The 12,152-nt window shown below is 36.1% G+C and overlaps 1 long non-coding RNA gene across 1 annotated transcript; it reads left to right on the top strand.

The window, feature by feature from the left end:
* The first annotated feature begins 1,230 nt into the window (after positions 1 to 1,230).
* On the top strand, positions 1,231 to 2,229 carry LOC142240619 (uncharacterized). Its single transcript, XR_012723334.1, has 3 exons — positions 1,231 to 1,522; positions 1,588 to 1,916; positions 1,981 to 2,229. It is a non-coding gene; the product is annotated as an uncharacterized LOC142240619 (long non-coding RNA).
* Positions 2,230 to 12,152: the final 9,923 nt, after the last annotated feature.

Below are 12,152 nucleotides of genomic sequence, written 5' to 3'. Positions count from 1 at the left end.
AAGTTCCTCCCATTTGGGGATGCTGGATTTGTCGGCCAAAGAATGTTCCCACAAAGTGAGTGTCGCGTTCGTATAATACAATTCGAACAAACGTACACGAAAATCGGGTTCCAGCTTTCGATGTCAATGTCATACGTCCTGAGTAGGGATATACATGAGTCCATATCACGCTGTATGTTAATGTCTTGAGGGAAATCGCGGATTCGGATGGGATGGACGCAAGGACAAGGACTCTTTTGTTCTCGTACAAAAGTATGTCCTAAAAAACTAGACACTTAGTATGAAGTCTAAATTTCACGTCCGTCGATTCGATGAGAATCCCCCAATAGTTACTTGAAGATACAAATATGGTACACCAAATAAAAATACACAATAATTACAGTGTTGTAGAAGGAAAGTCAATTGCAAAACGTAAATTAAGAAAAAATATATGTATCAAATTCAGGCCAAGAAAGAATTAGAAGAAACAATTCCAAGACACGCCATACAAAACAATATTAAAAAAAATGTTTCCGTAGGGAAGAAGAAGATATGTCTGAAATCTCGGTACAATAAAATGGGTATGTCGAAAAATTCAATGATATGCTACCCCCAAACATAATCCACAAAGACAATCCTCCTTATCATGCAACGAGATAAAAATCTGTCGAATTGCCCAGTACAAATGTGAACGTTCTTACAGATTGCAAACTCAACAGAACATCTGTTTGGAAGCGTTGACCTACTTATTTTATTCCTCCATTCTCTATTTACAGAGGAACGAAATGGAGTCATGGGACACAACCATAGGTCTACATACATATGGGATTCGACATGACCTTATCAAGAGTTGGGAGAAGGGTACCTTCTAACAGCGGAGAACAGAGAGAATATATCACAAAAGCGTAGGAAAAATTACAAAAAAAATCGAGGAAAGATTAGCAAAATAAAAAGTTGGGAAAAAAATTACTGAGAATATTTAGCAAAACAAAAATTGGATAAAAATTAGAAAAGGAAAGCAGAAAATCGGGAAAGAAATAGAAAAAAAATTTCAAGAAGAGCTAGAAAAATAAAAATTGGTAAGCAAAAAATTGGAGAACAAAACAAAAATTGGATAACAAATTCATATAAAAATCGGGGATAAATTAAAAAGAAATTGGAAAATAATTAGCAAAACAATATATTATTTGAATATATATATGGACAGGTCCCACTAAATACAGGATGAGCGTTTTTCAAATGCAACACCTTTTCAGTTTGAGGGTAAATTTCATTTTCAACATAAATTCAACTTGACTTGAAACAGCTCATCTTCAATACATCTTCAAATTGTTTGCGAATTACAACCAATTTGGCAAAATGTTGACGAAAACTTTGAAAATGTGTTGAAGATAATTGGAGAAAACTTTGACAGAACACTACCCTGAAATGCAACGAAAAAACCACATGGTTTTCAATACTACTTTGGACAACAAAGTTCGTGGAAGAAATACAAAAATGTGGAAATTTTTTAATAATCAATTGAAATTGCTTATAATAATTGGTAAGTAAAACTAAAACACAAAATGAAAACTTTAAGGAAGTCACTAAACTCAAATCTCTTTGCAGACAACTAAAATATTTGGATGCTGATTCTTGGACACTTATCGAAAGAGAAAGTTTCCAAAAATCAAAGTGCAACCAAAAAAACTTGGTATTTATGCTTTTCCATATCAACAACTACTGGATGATAATTCGCATCACATCGATAGTTTAATTTACATCGCATCATCGGTTTAATTTGTTATTTTGTGAATTGAAATTGCTGGAAATTTATTCCAATTATCTGGTCATCAAGTTCCTGAAAATTGCCAGTATTTTAATAACAACAATTTTGTAACACCAACGTTCTTGAGGAAATCACGAAGTACGTGGTCAGTTGGAAGAAATACAAATTGGTAAGTCAAAATAAAAAGTGAAATGAAAACATAATGGAAATCACAAAACTCGATTGTTTTGCAGAAAACTAAAATCATTGGATGGTATATTCTTGGAAGATGTTGGCCGATGAAAAACCGATGAAGGAAACAACAAAGAAAAGTTTTCAGAAAACTTACAAAGTGCAACCAATTAAAACAAAGTGCAACAATTCCTATATCAAGAACTTCTGGATGAAAATGTGCATTTTACATCAATTTACATCCCGTCATCAGTTTGATATTTTGTGATTTCCTCTTGCTGGAATCTATTCTAATACACAAGCCAGCAAGTTCCTCGATAGTAATTATTTCAAATTGCCAGCATATTAAATAATAGTTATTTGACACCAACATTGTATTGTATTCATAGTTTTATTTATTAATACGTTTAGTAAGATAATTACATTTTGTTTGGTATTATATTATTATTTTTATGTATTATTAATGTTATTTTTAAGATTATTATATTTGTTAACGAAAAAAATAATAAAAATAATAAAAAATTTACAAAATCCCTAGAAATTTAGTATTGACTTTCAGTTAGAACTAGGATTGACTTTCATACAAATTGTGGTTTGAAAGTATTCGCAACAATGCTAATTTTTTATTTTTCTCACATTTCTCACATTTGAGGATTACAATTGAGAAATTATTGCTATTGTGTTGAATTTTACTGTTGAGGGTAATGTCTGTTTTTTGTTGAGAACGCGATTTTCTCAACAATTTCTCAACTTGAATATTACCCTAATCCTTTGAAAAAATGTTTGAAAAAGTATTGAATTTTAGTATTTTTCAAACGTTTGTGTTTATTGGGGTGGAGTAAATAAAGCGTAAGAAGAGGTAGGGAGGTAAGGTTTGGATATATGTACATCAATTTAGCTAAAAACAAAGGTTGGCATACATAAACTTGAAAGGCTGAAAAAGAATATAACTGTACAAAGATTCATGCATACATATATTACGTGCATAAGCACATTTCATACATAGGGTACACGTGGGCAGTTAGTAAAATCGGTAGGTTATTATGCAAGAGGTATACTAATTCTTTTATTAGTGGAAATCAATTGCCAGAGGATTTTATGTGTAACGATTTTATTTAAGATGGACACATGTTTTGCTTAGATATATCCAAGTTTCTTACCCACATTTTGCAAAAGGTCGAAATTTAAATTCAATATACAGTATTCGTTTGCCTTCTTTCTATATAATTTTCAGCGTAGAATTTAATCCTTTTTCTTTCTTTCTATTAGGTCATCGTATCAATTTTATGTTTTTCATTTTTATTTATTTCACTTTCAATTTTAAAATTTTCATTTCATACGGTTGTACTTTATTTTATTTTAGTTTACTATGTTTAGGTTAGGTTAGGTTAGGTTAAAGTGGCAGCCCGATTAAGATTCAGGCTCACTTAGACTATTCAGTCCATTGTGATACCACATTAACTAAAAGTACCTATTACATATGGGCACTTCTAGTTTTAACCGCTGAACCTTCTTGATTATTTTTCTTTGTTGAACCAACCAGATTGTTCCAAAAACATTAGCAGACTGCTTAAGTTAACGTTTTCCAGATCCGCCAGTAATCTGAAGCTATATGCTCCTAAAAGTTGCTTGCGCTTTACACAAAATGCAGGACACTCACACAAGAGGTGTTTAATTGATTCTTTTTCCTCCGCATCATGACAGCTCATACAATAGTCATTATACTTCGCGCCAATAGTTTTTGCAAAATCGCCTATCAGGCAGCGACCCGTTATAGCAGATATCAGGAGTGATATCTGACGTCTCGAGAACATTAGCATATCTAGTGTGCGGTTTAAGTTGAAATGGGGCCATATTTGCTTGGTGTCGTTACAACCCTTGCAATTCTCCCATCGAACATTTGCCATCCTAACAGCCTTCTCACGCAGCATGAGCTTGCAGGTAGCTAGGGGCATACCAACAAATTCCAGTTCCCCTGGAATATGTAAGGTAGTCCCTAGCCTTGCCAACTCACCCGCTTCGCAGTTCCCCGGTATGTTCCTATGGCCAGGCACCCATATTAGGTGAATATTGTACTGCTCAGCCATCTCATTGAGAGATTTGCGGCAGTCGATGGCCGTTTTCGAGTTGAGGAACACAGAGTCCAAGGATTTTATTGCAGGTTGACTGTCTGAGTATATATTAATGCCAATATTTTTTGGAACATTACTTCTCAGCCAATTCGCCACCTCTCTTATTGCTAATATTTCAGCCTGAAAAACACTACAGTGATTAGGTAATCTTTTCGCTATTCGAATTTCCAGATCTTTAGAATATACTCCGAACCCCACTTGTCCATTCAATTTGGAGCCATCAGTATAGAAATCTATATATCTTTTATTCCCCGGGGTCTGTGTACACCACGCCTCACTGTTGGGAATTAGAGTTTCAAACTTTTTGTCGAAAAGTGGTTTTGCCAGGGTATAATCCACTACGTTAGGCACATCTGGCATTATTTTGAGGACCGAACTATGACCGTACATTTTTTCCGACCACAGCGATAGCTCGCGCAACCGCACAGCCGTTGTTGCAGCTGACTGTTTGGCCAAAATGTCTAAAGGCAATAGATGTAGCATGACATTAAGGGAGTCTGCTCCTGTCTTACTAAATGCGCCTGAGATACATAAGCTCGCCATACGCTGAACTTTATCTAAACAAGTCGGTTTCTGAAGTGCCGGCCACCAGACTACAACACCATATAGCATTATAGGTCTAACTACTGCAGTGTATAGCCAATGCACAATTTTTGGTTTTAGTCCCCACTTTTTCCCTATTGCCTTTTTGCACGAGTACAAAGCTACCGTGGCTTTTCTCGCCCTCTCTTCAATATTAAGCCTAAAATTCAGCTTCCTGTCCAAAATAACGCCAAGGTATTTTGCACACTCACCAAAGGGAATTTCAGTACCCCCTAAGGAAATGGGCCTAACCGTGGGAGTTTTACGATCTTTGCAGTACATGACTAGTTCTGTCTTTGCTGGATTTACACCAAGACCATTATCTTTCGCCCATTTCTCAGTCATCCGGAGAGCTCTCTGTATAATATCTCTGATTGTGGATGGGAATTTTCCCCTGACAGCTAGCGCCACATCATCTGCGTATGCCACCACTTTTATCCTTTCTTTTTCTAGGGAAACCAGAAGGTTGTTTATAGCAACATTCCAAAGAAGAGGTGATAGAACTCCTCCTTGGGGAGTGCCTCTGTTCACATACCTTTGTATGTTTGCTTGCCCTAGTGTGGCTGAAATACGTCTCTTTATTAGAAGTTCATCTAACAGCCTAAGTATACCTGGATCAACATTCAGAGTTGTCAGTCCATTTAATATCGAGCTCGGATGGACATTATTGAACGCCCCTTCGATGTCTAGAAACGCCACGATTGTGTATTCTTTGACAGATAGTGAGCTTTCAATAAAGCTGACTAGTTCATGCAATGCGGTCTCAGTAGACCTGCCCTTCGAGTATGCATGCTGTCGTTTCGAGAGCAAACTTGAATCCACGCTATTTCTAAGATACATGTCTATCATCCTCTCCAGGGTCTTAAGTAGGAATGAGGATAAGCTGATTGGTCGGAAATCCTTCGCACTCGAGTGAGAGGCTTTTCCTGCTTTAGGTATGAAGACGACTTTTGTTTCCCTCCACTTTTCTGGAATATATGCTAAGTTTACACATCGTTTATATATCACCGTCAACCAGGGGATAATTCTTTCAGCCACTGCCTGTAACTTCGCCGGAGTAATTCCATCAGGTCCGGGGGATTTGAATGGTCCAAAGCTATTTAAAGCCCATTTTATTCTAGATTCCGACACAATTTCCTCGATAGGAAATGATCGCTGAGCCTCTGTTACACCGCCGGAACATGGTTCAACCGTCTGATTTCCAGGGAAGTGTGTGTCCAAAAGTACCTCCAACGTCTCCTCACTGGACGTTGTCCAATTTCCCTCCGATGTTTTAATGAAACCTGGAGCGGTGTTAGTGGATGCTAGTACCTTCCGTAGTCTGGAAGCCTCTGACGTATTCTCAATACTGCTACAGTAATCATCCCAAGAGTTTTGTTGAGACCTTCTCAGTTCTCGTTTATATTCTCTCAGATTCATCTTGTAAGTGTCCCAATCCTCCGGAGCTCTTGTGGACTTTGCTTTGTTAAAGAGCTTCCTGCAGGATTTCCTCATATTACTTAACTCCGTAGTCCACCATGGCGGCCGATTTTTTCCCCTTGGCTTTCCTCTAGGGCAAGCAGCTTTCAGTGAAATGTTGAAGGCCTTAGTAATCCGCTCCACTGCGTGTTCGATATCTTGCACAGTGCTCATATTTGTCTCCGGCATTTCCGGTATCATCGAATTGAACGATACCCTATACCTATTCCAATCAGCTTTCCTAACATTTGGCGGAAATATGGTCTTTGAAGTACGAACAGCCAATCTGAAAGTGATGTAGCGATGATCTGAGAAGCTATGTTCCCTCAAAACTTGCCACTCAGATATCTTATCATTCAGTTCCGGAGAGGTCAACGTTACGTCCAAAACCTCTTGTCTGTTCCTGGTGACGAAGGTTGGTGCATCTCCCTTATTGCAAACTACCAGGTTAGTACGCAAAATAAACTCTATTAGCGATTCTCCCCTTGCATTAGTATCACTACTTCCCCAAATACTATGATGTGCATTTGCATCGCATCCCATAATGAGTTTTGTCTTTGTTTTTAGTGACTCCTCAACTAAGGTCTTAACGGCACAGGGTGGCATCTCCCTATCATGTCCCATGTAGACCGAAGATACCCAATATTTGCATGTGGATATCTCTAGACTGGCTACGACAGTGTCTGCATTGCTCGATGAAGGAAGCAGAAACAAGTTTAGTTCGTTTTTAGCAATTATACATGCTCGATCTATATCGGTACCGGTATTATGCAAAAGTTTGAAACCCGGAGTGCTTAATTCACAGATCTTGTTCTTATATATGTATGGTTCTTGAATAAGAACTATATCTATGTCTCCTTTCATCAGGAGAACTTTTAAGGCAGCACAAGCGGCCTTACAATGGTGAAGATTTATCTGGAGGAACCGTAGAACCATCCAAATTTTCAACCACCGTCACATCAGCCGCTTCAATTGAATCATCAAGGGCTTCCTCTTCACAGATCTCGGTGACTCTCGCAACAATCCGCGGTTCAGTTTTGGTGAGGCTTGAGCCTGTAGAAACTTCCCGCATATGATTTTCGCCATAGTCTGCAGGTTTTATGTCTCCTTCGGCTTCGCTAGGAGATTTTTCCACTGCTGACTCTACCGGAGGCTTGTCCGTTTCGGAATCCTTTGGCTGATCGCTTTTGTATACCTTCATATGGATATCATGAAAGCCATAACTTACGCGTCCTTGGGTCTGGGCTAGATGTGGCAGCGACTCTATGTTTAATATAAACACCGCATGTCGTCTTGGTCCATCCACCTCATCCAAACGACCAACCTTCCAATCGGCGGTTGGAAGATCTGGGTTACATTCTTTTAGTCTCTCTAGTATTGACTCAGGATCAGGAGGGTTTGCCGGTATCCATGCATGTGCTCTAGGTTTAGCCGGTATGTCTTTTTTATCGACTAACTCCAAAGCGGCTCCTTCCCAAACTTCACCAATTAGCATCAATGCAGCTTTAAAGCAATCCATAGACCTCTGGTCTGCAAAAGCTATTAACTTATATCGTCCTTGATACCATCCAGCATCTTGCCGTCGAGGACTTGGTCCGGGAAACTTTTTTCGCACCTCTGAGTAGACGCCAGACATCGCGTTCTCAATTTCCCCCCATTTTTGCCTTGGAATCATACCGTCCAATGCTCCTTTATTAATAATAGCCATCACAAGGCTGTCTTTTGCAACTGAGGCAAACGATCTTTGATCCCGTTTAGAGGATGGCAGCTCATCCGGTGATCGTTCCCTTTTTCCAGCTTCAAGAATTCCTTGAGCCCAATTTAAGGAATCGCTTTGCTTAGCCGACAACGTGCTTGGGTCGACTGATCCTAATTTCTTTAGGATAAACAAAGCATTTCTTCGTTCCTTGAATCTCTTTCGAGAGGGATTGCCTCCTTTTGATGTCGTCACCTTAGAAAAGGTTCGACTTGCCAAAGTGTCACCGCCAGTCGACCCGTCTACAGGTCGACTAATTGGGCCTGACTCTTGGTCGATGCCCAAATTTATAACTTCAGTCGTTACCCGTCCACTGGGCCCTGAAGTTAGCAACCCAGTGGATGACTTTGAATTTCGCTGCATGGTGGTTTATTATTTCCACCACACGTGAAATTCGTAATAAGTACTTATTACGATGAAATACTCCGCTATTAAAAAACACGTCCGTTCAGTTCGACGGTTGAAGAACACTATGTTTGCTTTTCTCATTGATATTTTATTTGTTTGGTTTCATTTTTATTTATTTGTTTATTACTTTTACTCTCTACATATTTTTTATTTATTTCATGTCGTTTGGTTGTTCTTGTTAATTTTCAATTTACTTCGCGTTATTTATTTGTGCATATCTGTTGTTTTGTTTACATCTGCCTCTATCGATGCTTTCTCTGCTTTGGTTATCTTAAGCAGAGAAAAAGCATCGATCGAGGCAAGCATACATATTGTCATTGTTGTTGTTGTCTTCTAACTGTCGCTTAGAAGACAAACAAACAAAACAACCAATGAAGGGCACAAACATACATATTTATATACTTTTTATTTTTGATTCCCTTTTTTGTCGTCATTCCCGCATAGGTAGAATTTTAAGTAATAAAGTCATTGTAATCTTGTAATCGAGCAAAGAACATATCCCGTCTTCTTATTTTCGTTTATCGGTTTCACACTGGTCCTTAATTATTTGTGTAGAGTTTTTTATGAGTTTTTTAGAGTAATTTAATTAATAAAGACTTTGCCGGTTAGGAAAAAGCTCCTAATGGTACATTTTGGCGACCCTGACAGGACAGTGTGAAAATATTAAAAACAATGTATCGGTTTCGTGGGAAAGTTCGTTATATTCTCGTCGTTTTTGTGGGAAATTTGTAAAACAATTTGGAAATTAAAAACACTTTCCCGTATTATCGCGAACAAACACCAATCAAATAACCAAGTGCAGTGTACATATTTCCCAACAAAGAACAAACCCAAGTGAAATAACTCATATACTCTTCATTCTAAATCAATTAAATTTATTGAAATATTTGTCTCGATTAATTACAATCAAAAATATCCCAGTTATTGTGTACAAAATCAAGTCAAAACAAATTTGCTATTACTAATTCTGCTCCAATTGATGTATAAAAAGGGAAAATTCTTAAACAATCAAATTTGTGAAATATTTTCCAATAAAACTGTTTTGTCTCGCGGGTGTGTTCTTGTGAGCCATTTAAAAAAAATTGTTGTTGTGTTTTCATTTAATTGCCATTACAAAGCCATCAAAAAGGAATTGTTTCAAAGTTGTCTCAAGAGTGGTACAAACATAAAACATTGTGATTTATTACACATAAAGCAAATAAAAGTGTGTTGTCCAAAATTCAACCAATAATTGTACAATAACATTTTTTTATTTCAAATTATACATTTCAATAAAATTAACATTAGATATGATTGCCCCGCGAAGTATACTACTTGTATGCACACCCTCACAAAAAATCGCTTCTGTAACATATACTCCCAAACATATTTTGCTTCAAGCATATACATTTTTGGGTATTGCCCAAACATTTATATGTTTGATCTCTACCAATATATAATATGTTTGAAAGCATATTGGTCTGAACAATATATGTTTGGGTAGTCTAAGTTCTAAACATTTTGTATTTTTGCATCCAAATTCAATAATGTAGTCTTCCAAAAAACAATATGTTATTATGTGACCATATAATATGTTTGGAAGCATTTTGCACCCAAAAATATTATATGCTTAAAAAAATTCTCCCAAACAATATTGTGCTCAAAATTTTATTTATTTATTTATATATTTACAATCATAATGAATTATGAAAATAAACAGGTAATATAGGTGCTAACAACATAGGGTTTCGACCTGAATGCTCAAAATTTTGTTTCTGCCCAATTGTATATTCCCCGACATCTTTCTCACTTCCACGAGATTTTTTAGTTCTTAGCACCTTTTTCTGTAATGCAAACATTGTAGAAGAAATTATTCAATTTTATGATTATTTTTATTTTAATTTTACCTTTTGCCGGACGGGGATTCGAACAGCGGACCACACAGTTTGTAAGGATCAAAGAAGTAGCTGATCAATTGCCCAAGGGGAAATAAAATGTTAATTTTGTAATAACAAGCAACAACCACCAACTTAATTCAATATCGCTCCCTGTTAAATAGCGCTCCAAGCTACTAAACACATATATGTTTATAGGCTATTTCTAAATTAATATATGTTTGCATTCAAGCATATTATATTTACAAACATTTTATGTCCCAAACATAATATGTTCTAACATATTAACATATATGTCCCAAACATGTTATGCTATTTTATGAACATTATACGCTTGCACTCAAAAATATTGTGTTTAAAAATTTGTGTTCCAAACATATAATGTTTATAGCCAAACATATGAAAAACAGTCTTTTTCAACCGTGCAGGGATAGCAATATAAATATTTATATACTTATACCAATACAATTGCAAAAATTCATTTATTATGTACATTTTAGCATTTTGGATATAATATATAATTTATGACTAATAAATATTAAATAAGTATATATCTCGATAAATTAAAACTTCATTGGGACGATATGAGTTTTTCTTTTATAAGTTTCTTCCTTCTATATTTAATGGACGTGTTTATTATTTCGATTGGCAAGCTGTTAAATGTGGCGGGTAATTGTACACTTAGCGATAATTTTCCGTATTTGTTGTACGATTTGGTACGATAAATCTTCCTTCTTCTCTTCTTCTGGTGTTGTATAAATGATTAATCGGCATTAACATTTGGTCCATATAAAATTCGTTCAGTATAGATGATTTGTAGATGTTTTTTACATTCATAATTTTATGTTCTTCAGCAAACTTTCGTATATGTTATTATGTAGATTATCTTGAGTTTGAGAGCCGTTGTTTAATGTTTGGTCTTGATATCTTATTTTGTTTTTCATTAATATCTTTAGAAGTCTATTTTGTGTTTGTTATAAAAGCTTGCAGTGTGAAGAGCTTCCAAATGCAGTAATTCCATGTCGCAGTTGAGATTCAACCAGGGCAAAATAGGTTTGTTTTACTACGGAGAGTGGTGAACAATTATTCAAGTGGTATAGAATATATGATGCTTTTCTTTTTTGTTGAGATTAAGTATTTGTGATTTCCAGTTTAGATGCTAATACACCTGGATATTTTATAGATGGTACAACTTCAATCACGGTTTCGCATTTGTCCCTGTCATTTGATATTACATTATCGTGCATACATTCATTGTTGTGAAATTTAATTTCAAAGTTGAACGTCTGTATGCTAGGCAATCTTATATGTATCAGCTTAGTTTTATCGGCATTTATTACTAAGCCATTATCATGACACCACCTCGCGAGTTTATTTAATTCCATTTGCATAGTTTGTTGTACTAATTGCGGATTCTTATGAGAAACTATAACTGCTGCTTGACAATATTCTCGTTAGTTCATTTGAATAAATTAGATAGAGAATTGGACCTAATTTAGATCCACCATGTGTTAAAGACATTTCATTGCTTAAGTTCCCATCTATTTTTACCATAAATGGCCTACATTGAAGATAATTTCTGAACCATAATAAACAGTGACCACGAATTCCACTTTTTTCCAGTGTATTCAAGAGCCGTTCTTGGGAAAGGGTGTCGAACGCTTTGGTGAAGTCAATAAAAAGTGTAAGGCAGTGTTCACGTCGATCAAGGAATTGGTTGATGTGGTTTGAGAAATGGCCAAGTAGTTTATTGATATTTTTCCCTTTTTGGAAACCATATTGATTTTGGTTTATAATTCCGAATTTTGAAAGGAAATTGTTTAATCTTCGAGTAACGATTTCTTCTAGAACTTTCTCCAGAACCGACAGTATAGATATTGGTCGATAATTATTGAAATCAAGTTTTCTTCCTTTTTTTGTAAATTGGTCTTACAAGAGATGTTTTTAATATTTTAGGTATATTTCCTTCTACCAGGCTACAGTTTACAAATGTCGTTATTATTGGAGTTAGCATCTGAGCATTA

The sequence above is a fragment of the Haematobia irritans genome, chromosome 5 (genome assembly GCF_050003625.1).
Source record: "Haematobia irritans isolate KBUSLIRL chromosome 5, ASM5000362v1, whole genome shotgun sequence".
NCBI classification, from domain to species: Eukaryota; Metazoa; Arthropoda; class Insecta; order Diptera; family Muscidae; genus Haematobia; species Haematobia irritans.
Note: the sequence above shows the minus strand (reverse complement) of the source record. Positions and strands in the feature narration are given on the sequence as shown.